The sequence below is a fragment of the Crocodylus siamensis genome, chromosome 12, assembly GCF_052110815.1.
Source record: "Crocodylus siamensis isolate JL-2025a chromosome 12, ASM5211081v1, whole genome shotgun sequence".
NCBI classification, from domain to species: Eukaryota; Metazoa; Chordata; order Crocodylia; family Crocodylidae; genus Crocodylus; species Crocodylus siamensis.
The window spans coordinates 14,266,635-14,287,340 of NC_143406.1; the positions used below are offsets into that span (position 1 = coordinate 14,266,635).

At 42.1% G+C, this 20,706-nt stretch overlaps 1 protein-coding gene across 6 annotated transcripts in view; it reads left to right on the forward strand.

The window, feature by feature from the left end:
* The window catches only part of PRDM16 (PR/SET domain 16), a 459,872-nt gene that overhangs the window by 176,918 nt on the left and 262,248 nt on the right, over positions 1 to 20,706 (forward strand). The gene's annotated exons all lie outside the window — the stretch shown is intronic.

The window sequence follows — 20,706 nt, forward strand, 5'->3', positions numbered from 1 at the left end:
ACAAACAGAACCCAGGTGTTTGGGGTACACATGTGCGTGCATGCACACACACTTGGCGGATGCAGGTTGTGCTGGATGGGTACACACAGGATGGCTGTCTGATGGCTTGTGGTCGTGACGAGCCGCTGCCACGTCAGGGCCAGCTGGGCAGCCGTGATGTCCCCGCCAACCAGTTGGGGCAGTTCAGCTATTCAGCTTCGCTTGGGAGTCTTCAGCAGCGTGGGGAGCATGCAGGGAGGCACAAGAGAGTCCCCACCACCTACCGCACTTGAGTTGTGCAGACAGGCTCCAAGTCCCTCTGCCCTCCAAGGGCTAATGTGTGTTCTGCTTCCTCCCGACGTAAGGTGTGTAGACTAAAGCTCAAAAGTTAGAAGGCTTCTGCCATGGACTTCTTGAATGCCTGTCCTTAGCTGAAAAGATTAAGAGATCATTTAAGAACCCTTGAATAGGCGCAGTTGAGTTTCACCGGTAAAGATGGTCAAAGGCTTTTATTTATTAACTTACTTTTTGTAACATATTTATCTAGTTGGGCTTTAATTTCAGAGGTACTTTACTATTAGCAGCTTTTATGCATTTTGAGCCCATAGCAGTAATTTGGTAGATTCTATAGGCTGATGAAGTAACTGTGGCAATTAACACAAGCTTTCCAAGTAGATTGTAAGTGTTTCTGGAAAAAGGGTCTTAAACAAAATTCTGTTCAGATTCTTCTAAAGCTGCTTTTAAAATTCAGACAAGTTACCCTGCTGCTTCTTTCTTTCTTTGTTTTTTGTTTGTTTGTTTCGGTTGTTGGTTTTTTTGGAGAGCTGTCTCTTAATATTACCACATGTAAAATCCAGTTCTTAGCATGGGTGTAGTAGGGGAAAATATTGAATATGTGTCAAGCATTCTGAAAATGTCAGGTCTGATGTATAAACCTAGGAGTTCATATGTTTTTGATGTAACCGTGTTTTCATTGCTTAGGGCATAGTGTTAGAGCACTCACCTTGGGAATGGGAAACCAAGGCAAAAGTCTCTGGCCTGGATCAAGTGTGTTCCCAATAGTTCCTCTTGGAGATGTTCCACTTCGTATAAATAATTAAATATTAATTGGAATAGGGTAGTAAAACTGGGGACAGATCAACACGACAAACTCACCCTGCCGGGCAATGGCACCCTCAGACATGCTGCACTGTTTGGGCTTTCTCCTGAACCAGGAACAATGTGGCTGCATTCATATAGTCAAAAAGTTTATTGGCTTAGAAAACAATTCCCCCCGCCGCCAACTCCATTAGCATACGTACTAAAGGACTCACATGCAGAGGCCCTGTAAGTCCCTGAACAGGTAGTACTACTATCAGTGATGCTGGCAGTCAGTAAATTCATCCTTAAATGCCATAGGCCTTATTGCATGCATGTGGTTTTATCAGTTTAGGAAACACAATTGACCTAACTTGTCTGAACAGGGACTTGTTTAGGTGACACTTTATCTTCTGCAACACACATCACCACTAGTTAGCCAAAAATCCCCCTTGTTTTATTCATTGCATGGGAAAGGAGGGGAATATTCAGTCAAATGTCACCAAAACCAGAAGTGGTTAAACAATTATCTGAAAGTATGAGAGTACCAATCTGTGTAAAAAGAAACTTTTTGAACATAGCAATTGCAGGAATGCATATCAAGCACTAATCAGACATTTGACTGACCTTAGCTACTCTATGCGGTAGCAAGCATATGCTTCCTGTGCAGCAAGTGTTGAAGGTCTTTTGTTATTTGTTTATCTTGTATCTTTAAACATATACAGTTTAATGCTTGGAGTAGAAATGATTTCTAGATCAACGGGATCATTTTTCCATGACCCTCTCATTGGTCTTGTGTTTTGTCTTCCTGTGTTACCAGCCCCAGACTTTGTAAGAGCTCTTCAAGGTGAGAAGGGACTACATTTACTTGCTAAGTTTAATTCAAGAAGTAAAAGGTTAAAAAAGAGAGTGTACAGAGGAATGGATAGAGAAGAGGTAAAGCTGTCTCAGCAGTAGGTTAATTGGAGAGTGGAATACCAGTGTAGATGGGAGCACATAGTTTCCTTGGACAATGTGCTAAAAGAGCTGGGAGCTGGGAAGGACCAGCTGGGATTGTTAGTGAATTAGCTGAAGTCAGAAACCCCTGAATGAAGCAAAGAAGTAAAGGGGAAATGAAGGTTAGGGTATAATTCAGTCTAAATTAGGTGGGCCATTCATAATGCATAAAAGGGCTCTGAGCTTCCTTTCTTGGGGAAAATGGGTAGGAAAGCTCACTTTTGTTTGCTTGTGGGATGAGTGGTTGATTTTTAAGAATGTACTTACCTACAGCCAATAATGTTGGAAGCACATTATCCTGCATGGGTTTGGGTGAAGCGTTAAAAATAATCATCCAGGGCATGAACTTGAATGATAACAGGTTTAATAAGATAGAATTAAATCAGTTATGCTGCAAACACATGTTGTTTAAAGCCATTGTGACTACCTGAAATAAAGCCTGTTCTTTTATATTGGCTTTTTCTTGCTTGCTGTTAAAGATGAAAACTGAATCCAAACACCTCTTGGATTGTGGGTATTTGAAATCCATTTGTGGCACAGGCTGAGCTCTACTGTTATCCTTGGAAAGATTTAGGGCACCATTTTCATATGTTTATGAGTCTCACTTGCTTCCCTTGTTTTCTTTATAAAAGGTCGTGCCATTGGAAGTGACACTGCAGACATGGAAATGCTGTGGAGTATAAACTTGTGCTACCTTAAATCCGTTTTTATTCTTTTTGGTTTAGAGGGGTTGTTGTTATTGGGGGGAAACTTAAGTGGTTGCTGTAATTAAATAAGAAAGAAAGCATAAATGATTACTGTAACTGTCTTGATTCAGTTTTTCTTCTTCATAAGAGTGGGAAAACAGAGAACCTTCAAATGGGTCTAGTAACAACACAAGTCACTTCAATCTTGTTGCATACCAAAACAAAGACAATTTCATTTTTTATTTTTCACTGTTATGCTTCTCTGGTCCTAGAATTACTGTTTTAAGGCTTAGAGAACTTTAATACGTTAGTAACTTCCAAATACCGTGGATTATGTTTGTGTTTTACCTGTAGCTTCCTATTTTGTATTTCTGTATGTGCCATTGAAATCAGCAACACAGTGCTGCTGACTGGAGTTGTTGATCTTGTTCCATATGTTTTAAATATAATTATTTGAATTCCTTTTGGCTGGCACAGATGCTTTACCATCTGATGAAGTGAGCTCGGGCTCACGAAAGCTCATGCTGTACATCTCTGATTTAGTTAATCTATAAAGTGCCTTTTCACAGAGGTGCTAAGCCATATTAGTTTGAAGCCCGCCTGCCTTACCTTGTAAGTAACTTTCTGGATGTGTTTGCTTGAATTTGCTGAATGCAGTTAGGTGGAATTGCCAGCTTTAGGAGGCTTCATTTGACTTCATTTGGCAGATGTTAGGCAGAATAGGGTAGCTTGGCTGTCTTCGAAACATAAACCAGCTGGCATGGAGACTTAACTTGGTCTTTATATCTGAGGTGGGATTTTGTGATCATTGACAGGGTGATTTGGGTTTTAGAGCAGTGGGAAGTGTGAGATCTATGCCAGAAAAATAGGGAATATTGTGGTAGAGGAGCACTGAGTTAATTTACAAATAATATATATGTATCATGAGTTGATTATTCAGGGCACCACATTCAGTATAGGGCCTTCACCCTGCAAAGCAATCTGCTAGAATGGAGCCATGTGTCATTCAGTGGGACTTTGAATAAGTGCAGGGATTTATGGCAACTGATGGAAATGATGGATGGGGGGAAAAGGCAGTAATTACTGCTTGGTTATTATTAGTAGCTAAAGAGTGTGTGTCCTACTCTCTACATGCCTTTGTCTTACCATTACAATCCTTCTTCTAAACACAAATGAAAATCTCCTTTCTAAAAGTAAATATCTGTACTGCAGCACTTGCTTTCAAAGAATTTTAGCCTTCCTTGCTCCTTCTGATATCCTCTATAATAAAATGTTCTTAGGTAAAGTTGTTTGAACCCTGCTTGCCTGTGGTTTGTGGTGCTTGGTGTTATGGGAGCACTCTACAAAGATCATGCAAGTACTGTCCTGCCTCCCAGGATGTCACTTAATTGATATTTGAAAAGTGCTTTGAGATCTCTGTTGCGAATTGCTTTTTGAGCATAAAGTGCTGGTGCTGAGGCTGTTTAAGTGGTGCAGCCTTCATGTTAATGCAGAGCATAATCAGATTGCGGGCTGCCGAGATTCTGAAATGCAGGAATGGATATCAGCTGCTGTTGTAGAAAGTCATGTAATGTTAGAGTCTGTTGTGGACAAATAAATTGTGTCATGAACCAAGTGCAGAGACATCACGCCAGCCCATTAATGAGATAAACCCTGTCTAATAGACAAAGTTGTGTTTTTATCAAAGATAAGATGCATAACAAAATAAATTGTGTGTGGCTGTTCTGTCTGCACATAATTCCACAAGTGTCGAATAAAGAAGTAAAATTGTTTCTCCTTCCACAGTACTTGCCATAACCCAAATCTGTTTCTCTCTGTTCATTCAAAAGGCTTATGTCAAGCACAGTCAATTTAAATGAGATTCAGAACTGGAACGGCAATAAGTGTTCAATCAAAGTATTTGATAAATCACTTAAACAATCTTGCAGATTGCAAATTCTGTAAATGTAAGTTCTGCACTTATTCAAAACTAGTGAATGTGACAAGACTAAGAGACAGGAAAGTCAAAACAGCAGGAAGAAAAACTCAGATCCTTTGATGAGATTAAAATACCAGCAATTTAAGTGGCAAGCAGGTAGGACTGTGCTGCTCCTATAGCTCTCTAACCAATACTGAAGCATTTACAAGGAGAATATACAGATGGGATAAAGAAGAGAAGGCTGATTTGATGATTGCAGCATAATTTTACCTTTACTGTGTGTGTGTGTGCATGCATGTGTGTGTGTGTAGTATCCTGAATAGCATAATTTGGATGATCAAGAAATTTTTTCCCTCATTAACTAGAATAAGTGACTGTACAAATGGGAGAGGGGAATTCTCAGCAAATCCCAGATGGTTTTGAATGATAAACTTATCCTGGATTAGCCAGAATGAAGCACTGGTTTCCTCAGGAGGATCTTATTCTGGTAAGTGTCTCCATGTGAAAGGTGAAAACAAAACATTACAACAAAATCTTTTGACTTAATTCTAAACTGATTATTTGTTGCTCGACCACTGCAACAGTGCATACGTCAAACTCTGTATTTACTGCATTGTGATTACAATTTTGAGTCTCTCATAAAGAAATGTGGAAGAAATTAAAACACCAGAAGCTCCTCTTTGACGAACTGCCAGCATTAAATCCATTTCTTTGAGAGAGGCCCCCTCTTGCTCTTTCTCCTGTGCCCTTAATCTCTCCTAAGTGTGAGGCTGTGAATGACAGAAGGTTATCAAATTATGGGGGGAGGCAATTTATTTAGTATCAGCAGAAACACAAACAAAAGCCCAAAGTAAGTTTTCATATAGTAACATTTTTTTTTATTGCTAACAAAACAGAGGCTGTGTCATACCAGGCCACAGGCACTGCTGAGATACGAGAGGCAGCTTCTCTTTAAGACACACTTGTTGGCAGTGTTGCTCCTTCCTGTGTCTGCTCTGGTTAGACACTCTGCCAGCCCTTTTTTCATAATGCCACGGGACCTTTTATTACAATTCTGGATCACACACCATTTCAAAGTATGTTTATACCTCTCAGTTTTCTCTCCTTTTAGCCACAGACATACTTCCATGCCTCAGAAACTTGGTGTTCCCTCACTTCCGGCAGTTGCATAAGAAATCCTGGCTCACAGATGTGAGGTTATAGGAAAAGTCTAACTTTTCACACATGCAAAATCCCTAGAAGGCAAGCAAAATAAATACTTAGGAGGGAGGTTGTACCAGGAGGCAAATGATCTGGGTTCTCTTCCCATGCTTCTTCAGTGACTTTAGATAAGTTCCTTAACTTCCTTGCTCCCTTTTCTTGATCTGTCCTGCAGTGGGTGCGAGGCCTGAGGGTTTTGATATCCTGAAACAGGCAGGTGTTTTAGCAGGGGCACAGCATTATATTACAGTTTGCAAAATTTCAAGAGTCCAGCATGTGGGATTTGCAGCATAGTGTACTTAGGGTTTGTGGTTATTAGTGTTAATTTTACTTTGCATCCTTTGAATGACAGCCTTGGTTTCACTTCATGGTTCCCTACCCGATAAGAATGAGCTGAGCAATCCTCTTCTCCCCAGAGAAGTTTTCCTAAGGATGCTCAAAAACATACAATACGAATGAGCAAGCAAAGGTTTGCATTCTAGACCAGTAGCTACTAAAGCACCTTTCTCATTTTCAAATACCATGATTAATTTTGAAGGAGCTGGCTAAAATCATCTCAAGGGGACATAAACACAGATAGGTACTCTGTTGACTATCTCAGTGAATACTAGAATTCTTGTGTATTAACATAAAAATAGATGACGGTTTTTGTAATATCCGATCTGTATGTACAGATGCTCATGACACAAAAAGCAGATTTTATATTTGGGAAGTGTCAGGACACCATTTAATATGCATATTTAGTTGTTATCGCTACACGTATTTTATGAACATTGAAAATAGAGAAAGAATAAAATTATTCATTCTTATGTAAAGAATACGGTCTGTGTGGCCCTCCCCTTTTAATCCCATTCAGTGCTACCTTACAGGTCTTTTTTCCACTTTTAAAAATGAGAAGGAAGAACAGGTTTTGCATACGAAGGGTCAGCTTCTGCCCTTGGGATTGCAGTTGCGTGAGGAATCCCATGAATGTCAGTGCCCAGCATCTAATACATTATGAGTCTTTCATTTTCTTGAGAAATAAACAAAATATTGAGTAGCCATGTTGTCAACCAGCCAGAGTCCCTGGATAGTTCAGGCAGTAGGTTGATTAAAGAGCAGCTGAAATTAGTTAGATTTCCATGTTGGTTCCTTAGTTAAAAAGCAGGAAACCTTCCTTCCCCAAATCTGAAAAGGAAAGGAGGAATTGGTTTGCATTAAAGTGAATGAATGTACTTACTCTTCTTTTGATACTAGAACAGTGCAAAAAATGAGGGGTTTTCACGTTTCTATTTTAAAAAACATGGTGAACCCAATTTTGCATTATGAAATGCTTTCTAAGAATTTGTAAGCCAGAATCCATCCAGGAATTAAGTTTCTTCTGATAAGTTATCTGAGAATTTTAAGGGAAACTTCAGCTTACCCCACATTTACGTAAGGCTGGCACAAATGATTTTTTGCTGAATTTGAATCAATTATTTTCCTCTTAAAAACATCTCATTTTAAGGCCTAGTTGTTTTCTAGTCTTACCCTATATAAATGTATATGTTTACTAGACTGAACACGTTATCATTAATGAAATTTGACATAATCATCTATATATTATTTCCATTGTGCTCATCTGTAATTGGTCCTTTCAGTCTTTAACTGACAAGCGAATGCACGCTGCATTACTTCTGTGTGCAAGGTAGGATTTATAAAGAGGACTGGTTTGTGCGGAGGATGCAGCAGCCTTTATTTTCCGTTCTGGTCATGGCAGATTCTAGCAGGCTTGCAGAGGTTAAGCAGTGTGTGAGCGTGTGTGCGCGCGCTTCTGTTGTTTCATTCTTCTTGTAATGCTTCACCACAGTAGGCAAAATGGATGAAACATGGAAAAAAAAGAGACAATAAATAGTTTCCTAACCTGGCTTTGATAATAGAGAAAGTTCGTTAGATTTATTAATCCTCATTTTCCTTTGGACTGTCAGGTTTGGAGTGACAGTAAAAAAGCTTGTGACGACTTTGCCTAATTTGCACTCCATTCACTTTCTCATGAAAACCCATCAGGATGACTGAAGAACTGCTCTGCAATTGACCTTATTCAATGGCAGAATGATATACTGGGAAACAGGCCAGTTTTCACAATGCCGAAAAGAGCAAATTGGACGGAATCTTTGTTCCTCTCTTTTTTTCTCTTTCCTTTTTATGCCAGTCTTGCTCCAGTTAAGCTCCCTCATTTGTTCCAGCAGTAGCTCTAGGGCTCAGGTCACCCTCTGTGGCTGCCATTGCAGGTGATCGCTGGACTGCTTGCCTTGGATGCAGAGGGAGGCTAGAGGGGAGGGCAGTTGCTGCAAGAAGCTTTGAGGTTAAAGATTTGTCACAATGAGGAAAATCCAAGGCCACAGTATCTGGCCAGGTGTGGGTTGACGTGAACACTTTATAATGTGCAAATCCCTGATGTATAAAGAGCCCTTCTGTAACTAAAATGCAATTTATCTCAACTTCCTATATTTTATTTTTTTAGAGGAAGCATAAGACTGAGTTCATGATTGCATTGGGGGTCATTGCAGAATAGGCCTTGGTGGGAATCGGCTTGCCTATCCCAGGAAACTTTAAAAAAAAATTAAACGTTTTCATTCCCAGTGACACAGAACTAAGACCCTTTTGAAGTTTTTAAGGAAATGAGAAGGAAAGTGAGAGCACTCAGAAAAGCCTTTATAGCCTCATGGTTTAACTCATCCACTTAGGACAGCTGGGGATACCCAGGGGGGTATGCCCAAGTCCATGTTCCAGTAAATTTGTAATTGTTTATGCAAATGGAAGCACTCCAACAAGAAAGTCTGGGTGAAAACATACTGAAGTGGGAAAGAGCCAAGAGCGGTAGATCGTGGATTACTGGAAGGTGGGACCATGGCTGAGTATATCCCTGATGAGGTCTTTACCATCATGAAGTTGACTGGTTTGAAATGAATGCTTCTCTCTTTCTTTTTCTCTCCACCCTCCCCGAATGGAATTCTTGAACCTAGGAAGCCTTTTCCAATGAAAGTTTCACTGAAACTCAAAGGTGTCCATGAACATCTTGGCATTTTTGTCACAACCCTTTCTCAAAAAAATCCCAGCCGATTTTCTTCTTATCCCATAGTGGCTGTGTAATGCTGCAGTACATTGTAACATATGTGCCTGTTTCACTCCAGAGAGGTGGCAGCTATTTTAATTCATGGATGCAATATGCACATGTATTAGTTTGCTTGATAGAGCACCCTTTTTAATGAAGGATATTGTATTATACAAATGAAAGCTAATTAGCAGTATCACACAAAAGCATTCCTAAGAATGAAGTGCTACCTCTCTGCGATGTGCAGAACAGTGCCTGGATGGGTGACGCCCAGGGCTGGATTATGACATGCTGGGGCCCTACGCTAGGGGTTCCCAACCTTTCTATGCCGCAGCCTGGCAAACTGCAGACCAAAAACAGCCATGGCCCGGCAAACTGTAGACCACCGTGCGGAGCCTTGTGGCTGGAATTTCTGGCTGAAACACAAGAAAAGATACTTCCACCCCCTGGGCAAGGAGGCAGCTGCTGCAGGCCCTGCGGGAGGAGTTGCAGCCTCTGCCTGGCTCTGCAGAGCCATGGTTTCCTGGTATGCAGTCACTTCCAGTACAGCAGCCGACCCTTCGTGGCCCGGGGGTTGGTTTAGAGGCCCCTCATAATGCGAGGCCCTAAACTGAAGCTTCCTTAGCTTTGCTTAAATTTGGCACTGGTGATGCCCCATGCTCAGATTCATGGCAAGGTTCTGTGGACTTCCATTCCAGTGGCAATGAGAGAAATTCAGAATCTATTTATATATGCTGTACTGCAGCCCTTTCCCCTTGTTGTTTTTAATATATTACACGGGTCTTAAATAAAGATTGTTGGAGTTCCTTCAGTATCATTTCAACTGCCTCTCTTACATTTATATACAGAGACATACCTGGTTTTGTTTTTGTTCAGACCCCCTCTTGTCCTGCTGTCACTGCAGTAGCACTCAGAAAATTCAGACAGGCAAACAGAAGATGGTCTTATACAACTCCTGCCCTCCCCCCCGCCACCCTTGTGCCTCTCACATTTCACCTCTCATTTGAAAAGCAAAACTAACTAGCAAATGTTTCATAGTCCTGATTTTGGAGCTTGATCTGATCCATGTAACTCCCAGTGAAGCTAATGACTTTTCAGTAACATTGTGGATGTACTTGCTACCAAATTTGCGGGGGAGTTAAGCATACTCAGAAAGTTGCAATGCTGGACACTTTAATTCAGGGGTGGGCGAAGTACGACCCACAGGCCAGATGAGGCCTGCCAGGCCATCCTATCCAGCCTGTGAGGCCCCTAAAAAATTTAAGAAATTAATATTTATCTGCTTCTGGCTGCCTGTCAAAGATGGCAGGAGACAGGGGCAGTAGGACCCAGGAGAAGCCAGCAGGACCCAGTAGGAAGGCCAGCCCTGCCCTCCCCTATCCCCAGCTCCCTCCCACCCCTGCCCCTCCAACAGGAAACCACTGCCTGCCACAGTTTTCACTGCTTCTCTGCATGCCAGCTGGCTGCTCCAGCACCACATGGCCCCTGGCTGCATGGGCAGACCATGGGAGCACGGGGCCCATGCCAGTACCCCAGGACCAGGAGCAGGACGGGTGTGTGTGTATGTGTGTGTGTAGGGAGGGAGTGAGACAGAGAGAGTATGTGTGTGTGTCCATAGGGTAAGTCCCACATGCACCCATAACCCCCTCGCACTGCCATACATAAGACACCCACACCCCCTCACACACTCCAGCCACCCTCCCCCACACACAGGCCCCCACAAACCCCATACCCATCCACACCCCATATATCCACACACCCCCACATGCTCCCTCATCCCACAGACTCCCACAAAACCCCCATGCGCACACCCACACCCCGCATACCCACAGCCCTCCATAAACCTATCCCCCCCCCCCACAATATGCAAGAGTAAGAATTCATTTTAAGCTATTATATATCACCTCTATGTACACTACACAAAAACAGTTTCATAGTAGCTAGGGTCAGGAGGGACCGGAACAGATCATCTAGCCCTGACCCCCTGCCACAGGCAGGAATGAATGCTGGGTTCACAAGACCCCAGACAAGTGATCATCCAACCTCCTCTTGAATTTGCCCAAGGCAGGGGCGAGGACCACTTCCCTGGGAAGTTGGTTCCAAATTTTGGCCACCCTAACTGTAAAAAATTGCCTTCTGATCTCTAACCTAGACCTATTCTCCATCAGCTTATTACCATTGGTCCTCATGACCCCAGATGGTGCTGGGGAGAAAAGGGCTCTACCTATTTGCTGTCGATCTCCCCTGATGAGTTTGTAGGCAGCCACCAGGTCCCCCCTCAGCCTCCGCTTGCTGAGGCTGAACAGGTTCAGGTGCCTCAGTTTCTCCTCATAGGGCCTGTCCTGCTGCCCTCTCACCAAGAGGGTGGCCCTCCTCTGAAACCTCTCCAGGCTGGCTACATCCTTTCTAAAGTGTGGCGCCCAGTACTGGAGGCAGTACTCCAACTGCGGCCTCACCAAAGTCGCATAGATGGGGAGTATCACCACTCTGGACCGGCTTGAGATGCATCTTTGGATGCATGACAAGGTATGGCTGGCCTTGCTGGCTGCAGTCTGGCATTGGCGGCTCATGTTCATCTTGGAGTCAATACTAACTCCAAGATCCCGTTCCGCCTCTGTGATTTCAAGAGGGGAACATGTAAATCAGGACACAAATATTTTTTTAAATCAAATCAATGAATGTTGTAGATGTTCAATTTGTAGAATATATTTTTGATATTTATGGTTCTGACATGGCAAAACTCCTTGCTGAAAGGAGTGCTTCTTGGGGCAAGGGGTGGGACTTCTGGTGGCAAAGGTCGGGGGCTAGGGGGTAAGACTTCACATCACAAGATGGCAACCAGGGGGCGGGGCCCCTGTCAAGGGGGGCAGGGCTACCCATGAGCCCTCGACAGCTTGCCAAAAGTCAGCAAACTGCCCTCCACCCAAAATACTTGCCTGCCCCTGCTTTAACTAGAAGAAAACATTGCAACAAACTTATACTACGCTTGCCTGAAATCTGGAGATGCAGTTCTGTCTGTGCTAATACCTGGAAGGAGAAATAATTGTCATCTTGAAAAATGACTGTAATAACATAATTGCCATATTATGTTGTATCTCCGTGCCCACCTTCAAGATACCGGGTGAAATACATGTCAGGGAATATATTACTCAAGAAAAGCAGTGCCTTGGAGGCAACTCCATGATCTCTACTATGATGAGTATTGCAAGCAATCCCAGGCACTGCCACACTAAAGAGCTTCAACCCTTTTCTAGAAGGACCGTGTCCAAAAGCAAAAATGTTCTTTGCTCTCTGTGACAGATTTAGGTCTTGACCTTTTCAGTGAAACAAAGAAAGAGCTTCACTGTGGTGGCAGCAACATTCTGGAAAACTCAGAGCAGCTAGACTGCTACCTGTCACATGAGTCAACTACCAGCCTGCAAAAAAACATTTGGTCATTTGTGGCCACTTCATCTATCTCTGTGCTAAGACATTAGGAGTGCAGATCTTAAAGCTCTGTTAAACAGACATAGGGTCTGTAAAGGACAAATAAAGGGTACGTGCAGACGTTACGCTTAGATTGACCTAAGTAGGGTTAGGTTGTTCAAAGTGCCGGACTCTATATATGTTCAGGGAGTTTAGATTGGCCAAAAAATGGCCAGCTGGATGCAACTTGGTTCACCTGAGGAGGTGCACTACCCATATAGGGCCCCAGCCCTAGGGCTATGTTTTCCCCAGAGTGGACCTGCTAGCCCCTCCTATTTCTGTCCGCCCACCTCAACTTACTTGCATCGGGTTTCTGGCACAGCTCACAGCACTGGGAAATATGTGGATTAGAAGGACCCTATCTACAATCACACAACTTAAAGTAAGCCATGTGATTATAGATTGGATCCTGAAACATCTGCACTTGCCCACAAACAGAGAGAGCTTGTCCAAGTGGCCACAATTTATTTGCATCCAGAAACATTAGAATAAGGTAACACTTAACCTGTCCTGGCCAGAACAGAAAGGGACAAAGGATTCATGCCTTCCCCTTCTTTCACAGACTTGTCTTGTGCATGCCATGCACTGTCCATGGTCTAACCAATCAGGTCTGTACAATCTCAAGGGTGCCAGGAAGCACAGGTAGCCTCAGTGCTCATAATGAGCTCACCTACCTTGAAAGATTGTCTGATGTTCTTAGACTTAGGCCCACCCCTTTAAACATCCTGGTACTGACCAATAGCAAGCATCCTTGCAGGAAGGATGGTCTTCGCTAGCTGTAGCACTGGCCCAGGAATTAGATATGTCATCCTCCCGCTTAATTTTTTTTTTTTTTCAGTGAATCTGCATGTTCCCTAAAATGGATAACCTGTTGTTTGCTCTAGGAAATCCTTTATACATATTTAAAATATAGGCAGAATACTGTAGGGACCCTGCTTTACCCAAATGAACTTAAATCATAAGCAAATAGCTTAATATAGATTTATCTTTATGATGTTCCTCTTCATATCTTTAAAACAGAGGAAAGCACATATATTCTTGTATACTTTTCAATGCTCAGACCACATAAGTGCATTTCTATTCTCTCTCCATTTCTCGGTGTATTTCACTGAAATCATAGGCATATGTTTAAAACAAATATTTACTAGATCTTTGTCTTTTAAATAATACCGAATACATTCAGATGTCTTTCATATCAAATATATGGTGAAATATACTGATCTCAGAAAAATGAACTGGGGAGGAATTATTCCGTGAACAATATTTATGAAATGTAAGCACTGTACAGCTTCTGTCTGCTCCATTGTTAAGCACAAATCTGAAGCTATCAAACTGAAACATGCCATTTTAATTTTTATAAATAGTTTGAAGAAAGACAGAGCTGAAATAATCAGAGGACAAACTTTGGGAGTTTATTATTTTTTATTTAGTTTTAAAATGTTTAATGCTCTTTGTTACCACAGCAGGAAAAAAATGTGACCATATGCTACAGATCTCTGTAGTGCCAGGGTCCTAAACAATTTAATATATTTCAGAACGTGCATTATTTTTCAACCCTAACTTCACCAACTGGCTAAGCACACTTTAAGTGTGTTCTCCCAAAGGGAGATGTGGGTTTCTTTAAGCAAAGCTGGCTTTTCAGTTGAAAACAGTTGTGTTGTCTGATCAGAATCACCTCCTCAAAAATTGTCCATCTGAAAAAAATGCAGCAGCATCTCACTGAAATAGTGATAGCGTTTTGAAAATGTTAATCTCTCCGAAGTGGCATTGCTGAGTCAGCAAACCTTGGTTGGAAGCAGTCTTTTTCAGGAAAGTTATTAATACTGTACTACATGCTATGGACTCCTACAGGAAAGGTTACAAACTTGCTCTCTATTTAGATCGTGAAGAATAAATCAACAGGGTTGGGGATTTGGGGTAGAAATAGGATTAAAAATAGTAGAAACAGCAAAGATTTTTTTCTCTTCCCCCCACCCCCGTGGGCATAGTGGCATCCTGACACAGCCAGTCATGCTCTCTAGGACAGATCTCAGCTAAGATGTGACACTGTATCAACTACTCTGGTGTCCCGTTCCCCCCGCCCCCTGTATATTCCTCATTGTAAAAGAAGCACATTCAGCCCTATCAAAACTTTTTGGGGTGGTACTCAGTGGCACAACTTCTTCCTGTCACTCTTCCCACACACGGCACTGGCATCATTCTCATGTACTCTGTCATCTTCTTGCTCTCCTCCTTCTGGTGCCCTCAGGTCCTCTAATTTCCCCTTCTCTCTCTCAAATTCTGCCCATGTCCGCACCCTCATTAATCAATGTCAAGTCACAGAGTGTACAACAAGGGCTGTATTCTTCAACTGCCCCCTCAGCCCTCATACATCCCATTGTTCCGAAGAACTGATTCAGATGGCAAGAAAATGGCCGATGCAGCACATAAAAGAGATGAGACAAAAATGAAAAGAATCAAGAGAGAGAGAGAGAAAAAAAAAAAGAGGAGGCATTTTTTTCCCCTGAAACACTCGAATAAATACTCGGCAATGATAATTTAAATTATTCATACATTTATGAAAACATCCATTGAAAAGTGAAGTGTATGATGCTCTTTGTCTATTTTACTTGTCTCTTGTTTGTGATTAACCTTTACTGTAACTTGGGCTGGCACTGCCACTCACAAAGACCAGGCTTTTCCTTCCATGGGAAAAAAATGTTTCATCGTATCAAAATGAAAAATTAAGTGGAGGTATTTAGTGCTGATGTGGCAATTCATAAAGCATTAAAGATGCAGTATTATCCATGTCCATAGTCCAAATATTGTCTGTTCAACAAAAATATACAAAGCAAGCTTTTACTAGTATATTCCCTTACAGCTGAGCTTGACACATTCTATTTTCAGTACCATAAAGTCCTTCAGGATCCAAGTAACTTGACATCCCACTATTTACAGGTTTTACTGTGCTTAAATCGGGGAAATGTATGTACGCATGTGCGCATGCGCGTACAAGTTTGAAGTTAATGGAAAGTGTCGCTGATTCTTTTAAATGCCACTCGCCTCAAACCTTCTGAGCTGATATTGCCCAAGCACGTCTCTGAAATGTTTCTTCATCAAGTAATACTTGCATGTTTCCTTTTTCTAATTACAGCAGTAATTAGGTGGCAGATTATGTGCCTGATCCAAAGTCCATAGGGGTCTTTCTGCTGCTTTTTTAGAGACCTTTTGATCAAGCCCTTTTGGTCACTTGGACTGATTTTTCCAAGTTTGTGGTCAGATAGGTAGTAGAATCTGAACTGATTCTAGAGTCTGATAAATTAGCTTCTGCATCATGAATAAGCCTTGAGTCTGTTAGATATTAAAATACTAAAGCAGAGATGGGAGGGGGTTGCATGTTTGGTCTGTCTCTGCACCTCTTGCTTTCTATTTAAATCAGACAAAGTTCTCAAAGAAAGGCTTTTCCTTTAATTTGTGTATCTTGGTTGGAACTCATCGAATTTCCACCCAAGCTCCAAATGAGAGAGATCTGGATAATGTCACATAATCTATAGATAATCGCCTAAACATTTTTATTCTCAAACAAACCAATTTAGTCCTGCAAAGATGCTTTTATGCTTTGCCATAACTAGCTGATTACATGGGAGAGAGAGCCATTGTCTAGTGGTTAAACCCAAGGGATTTGAAGCAGAGATTTAGTTCCTGTTCCTGTACTGACTCTGCAATTGACTCCCTATGTGACCTTGGACATGTCACTTATACTCTCATTGCTTCGGTTTCTCTTGTAAATGGATATTAACATAATAAGTACCTGCATTAAAAGGGTGTTAGGAGACTTAATGTATTAACGTTAGTAAAGTGCTTCGAGATCTGCACGTGACAAGCACTATAGGGGCCTGGGCATTGAAATCAATGGTAGTCTTTCTGTTTACCTCTGTGGGCTCCAGATTAGATCCCAAGAGAGTAAGCCTTATTATTGCTGCATTCATTTTGCTGGTGTCTAGCTTTCCTTTTACACCTTTTTTCCTTCTCTCCCTACCTTCATATTTTGTCTGCTTTTTTCATTGTATCTGTCTAGCAATATCTATAGTGAATGGCACTGAAATGGTTCTCACCACGTTCCTCTGGCTTAGGTCTCGCTGCCTTTTGAATTTTAACATAGTCTGTTGGTTTGCCTTTTCCAAACATTTCAGCAGAAAACCTTTTTTAGCAAATCCACTTGAGGATAAATCTACTAAAAGAGCCTGTCATCCTTAGGATACAGTATTTATATAGAAAGTGTGGTGGAAAACTGTATATTAAAAGAGGAAAGGAGGTAGAACAACAGTCCTAAATCAAACTTCTGGCAATATACTGTCTTGCTCTGTATTTCTTGTTGGGCTGTGATTCCTTTCTCCTGGAAGTTGTCCAGAACTTCCTGGCTTGGCGAGCTGGGATACTGGCAATTCAGAATGATTTTTTTTTTTTTAATATACTGGATATGTAGAGCAAGGAGAAATCTGCAGTGGGGCCTGAGATGTGCTTTCATTCACAGAAATATCCACAATATTGGTTGTCTCTTAAAACCAATTTGCACAAATCCCCCTCCAGGTCTTCTGTACCAATGTAAGGTTCCTGATGGAGGCCAGGTACACTTACCAGTATAAGTGGTTGGAAACCAGTCTATATCCAGAACAGAAGTTTGGCACACAAAACAGATCTATACCCGTAACAGAACAGAAGTTCAGCACAGACAGACTGGTTTAAAAATAGCAGAACCTGGTCTAAGATTTGCCGTCCCTTCCCCACGAAAGGGCAAACGTGTGTTGTGTTTGCTGCTGATCTAAACTTCTCTGCTTGCAGAAAGCCATGTAACTTAGATCGACCCCAACTCAGGCTTTTTGAATGTCTGCACCTAGCCTGAGCAGCAGGCACAACTGTCCTTCCCTCTCACTTGATCTGATAGTCTTCGGGAACAGCTAGCCAGGTGCAGAGCTGGCTGGATGTACAGTAAGGAGCCTCACCACAATGCTGCATGCCTGTCTAATGCATAGACAAAGATATGGCCTTCTGCAAATCTCATTCTCCTATCTTTTACTAATGTGTCTTCTGAACTGTTATAAAGAATTTGAGAAAGGATACATTCTCTTTGGAAATGCATCCTCTTCCCCTCTCTACCCTCCAAAAAAGTTTGAGTCTGAATTCTGGGTGAAGATGGCTCCACCGGGCACCTGGTTTTGCTATGTTTGTAAATTGTTACAGTGGCAAAACTCCAGTTTTTTGTTTTCTTTTTTTTCTTTTAGTCTCTCCCCTGACCCTGCCACCTGCAGAGTTTGAAACAAAACTTCCTGTGTAGGAGTTTCTCAGCAAACAAGTCTGGGGTGCAGGATTTGGGAGGGGGCAAAGACGGGGCACACTTGGCTGGTGACTGGATGATTCTGCAAGTGCATTTCCACAGCGGCTTCTTTTCTTACATGTGCTCACAGTGACAGTTTTGTGATCCTTCCCCCCACCCTACTTTGCCCATACAAGGTAGCGAGATGCTTCAGTTAAGTAGCAGCCTCCCTCCTCCCACCACAGCCACCAATGCTGGGTCTGGGAAGGTAGCCAAATGCCACTGAGGACACTGGAGTAATAAATCATCCCCATTCCAACATCTGCAGGCCCCAAAGGCTCACCCCTCCCGATGATCATCTCTCCTCCCACTCCCCGCTTTTTATCCTGTCCCTCTCTGACAAAACACCTATTGTCATAGCCTGAGTGAAGAAGAGTCCTTTTTCCTTTACAAAGGCCCTCTGAAGCCAAGTTGTGAGCTGCCAGAGAAGATGCCTATGTCTCTGCAGGGAGTCTATATCTCACTCTTTTTCCCTCTAGTTCATACTTTTTCTCTCTCACGGGGGTCACCCAAAGCCTTTCACTGTGGCTTCATATTCACATAAAGACATCAAGAAAAAAAAAACCTCACCAGAAAGAATTATTAGGCATGGCTGTCAAATGCTTTATCAGAAGGGGAGGGGGTAGAACAGTAACTCTTTATGTGCTGGCATTGTTATAAGAGCTAATGTACTACCGCACAGATCCTGTTTGCTTCCAGACCTTAAAAATGACATAGAAATATTAATCCAAACCGCAGGGTTTACGAAACAGTCGTTGATGGTAAGGCCTTTCCCTCCTTGTTCCTAGTCTCATTTAGCCTGTGGTCCTACTCTCTTGAAGAATCTTTTTTAATTGGATAGGTTCTTATTGACTGTCATTTGTATGCCATTTCCAAACTGCTGAGCAATTTATAGGAACTGCTAGGTCAAAATGTCCCCAGCCCACTTTTGCTTATGAAAGGAACTAAAAAAAAAACCCCAGCAGCCCTTTTCAGGATATTAGTTTTTTGCATTAAAGCAACAGAGCTGCACTAGTGCAAATAAATTGCAGCTGCAGAATCTCCTAGTATCCCTAACATATCTTTGCAGAGATGCAGAGAGCTTTTTAACTCTGTCATTTATATGCGCCGTGAAACTATGAGGCTAGTAAGCCTATTCAGAATTATGAAATTGCTCAGTTGTGACAGGGTAATGCGGCAGAGTGTTCCTGAATATGCTACACCTGTCTCTGCACCAAACTCAAGGGGAAGTTGGTGGAGACATGAATTGATGGTTTTGCAAACAAATTGCCTTCCAGTGTTCATAGAGGTGCCAAGTGACCATGTGTATTTTTAACCCTTATGAACCCTGTTTCTATATACTGGTTGCTGAAAAGTGGGCAAAACTTTGTTAGGGGCTACTTTAAGAAGGCCTCACTGGCTTTTGAGAAGGGAGATAAATTAAAAACTGCAGCTAATCCTTTGGAAGGCTGAGACTGTAAAGTTAACAGTTGAATAACCTATTAAAATTTACAGTGCAAGGCATCAAAACAGAAGAAAAGTGCATATATATAAAGTTTAAAACATCCTTATAAAAAGCCGGAAACCTAACACTGCATTCCTACAAATTATTCCCTTAGCAAACATTTTTATTTCCAATTAGTAAAAGAAAAATTGCTAATTTGCTGCAGTTGGACAGGCCTGACGTCTCAATCTGCAAAGTGTCAGTGCTGTGAAAGGAAATGTTTCACACTGTGCTGGAGAGAGAGCGCAGCTCTAAAGAGGGTCAGGGCATTGGGCCCAGAAACCAGATTGACTGGCCATAGTGCTAAATTACTCACACAAGACATACATTGTCTACAGTGCCAGCTACAGAGTACTCACTTTCTCATTCTTTCCCTTTTTTAGTTGGTGCTTGTGGGGGAGGTGAGGGGAAAAGACAGTATAGGAGAAGGGGGGGATAGGGGAGAAGAGGGAGGAGGGTAGCTGTGGCATTAATTTAGTCTGCAGTCTCATCCTCTGCTGCTGCTTCAAGCTGGAGCTTCCAAATTGTTGCCGGGAGGTTAAATCCTGCTTTAACCCATCCGTAACTTTGCCTGGAGCCGAATGCTAAAATAACCCCGATACTGGGCACCCAGTGGATTCTAGAACAAGATTAATTTTTCACTGGGACGTTTTTATTCAGTGTGTAAATGAACACAAATAAAAATGTACTAAAATAGTACAAAAAGGGGACCATTTTATTATCCTTATTTGTTGTTCTGCAAGGCACGTGTAGGTGTAACTGGCACATCACCACATACATCTTTGCCCTGAAAAATTCATAGATTAAGTTAATGTGAAAACTACCAAAGAGAAACAACAACTTGATGAGGGAATGGGAGAAAGGAAGAGCTGGGGGAGGACAATGTGGTGCTTTGGTTGCTTAGAAAGCTGATACATGCCCTTAGGGAGCACTTCTTACTGTGGAATGCTACCATAGTACACAAGGGAGAAAAATCACTGGGATTTTCGGGTAGAAAACCTTATAAATATGTCCTTTAAGAAAGCCTGACCTCATCCACCTCCCTGGAACCAATCATTAGGGAGGGGGTGTTTGAACCTGAATGTAAACCTAGGAAGCTAGGAAAACTTTTCAGCTGCCTGAATAGGACTCTCAGGTCCAGCCCCTGGTGTCCTGAATCTTGGGATGTTCAATATGTCCCCGGGTCTGCATTGTGTGGCTTCATCTCCTCGTTTCCCCCTTGCACAGCTGCACTGACCATAGAGGGGGTGTGGCCGAGATCCGGTGGCTTGCCTTTATATTAGATTGCATAGCAAAGCATTTATATTCCAATACATTACAGTTCAACATAAACTATGTCAGGAAACCCAAAGTAAGGGTCAGAAAAATCCAGAGTGGTTTTTATTGTTTAAAGCAATGTCACTGTCTCTGCTTGGACAAGTTGCTGACCCTTTTTGCTTCAGTTTTCCCTACCTATAGTTAGAAAATACGTGCTTA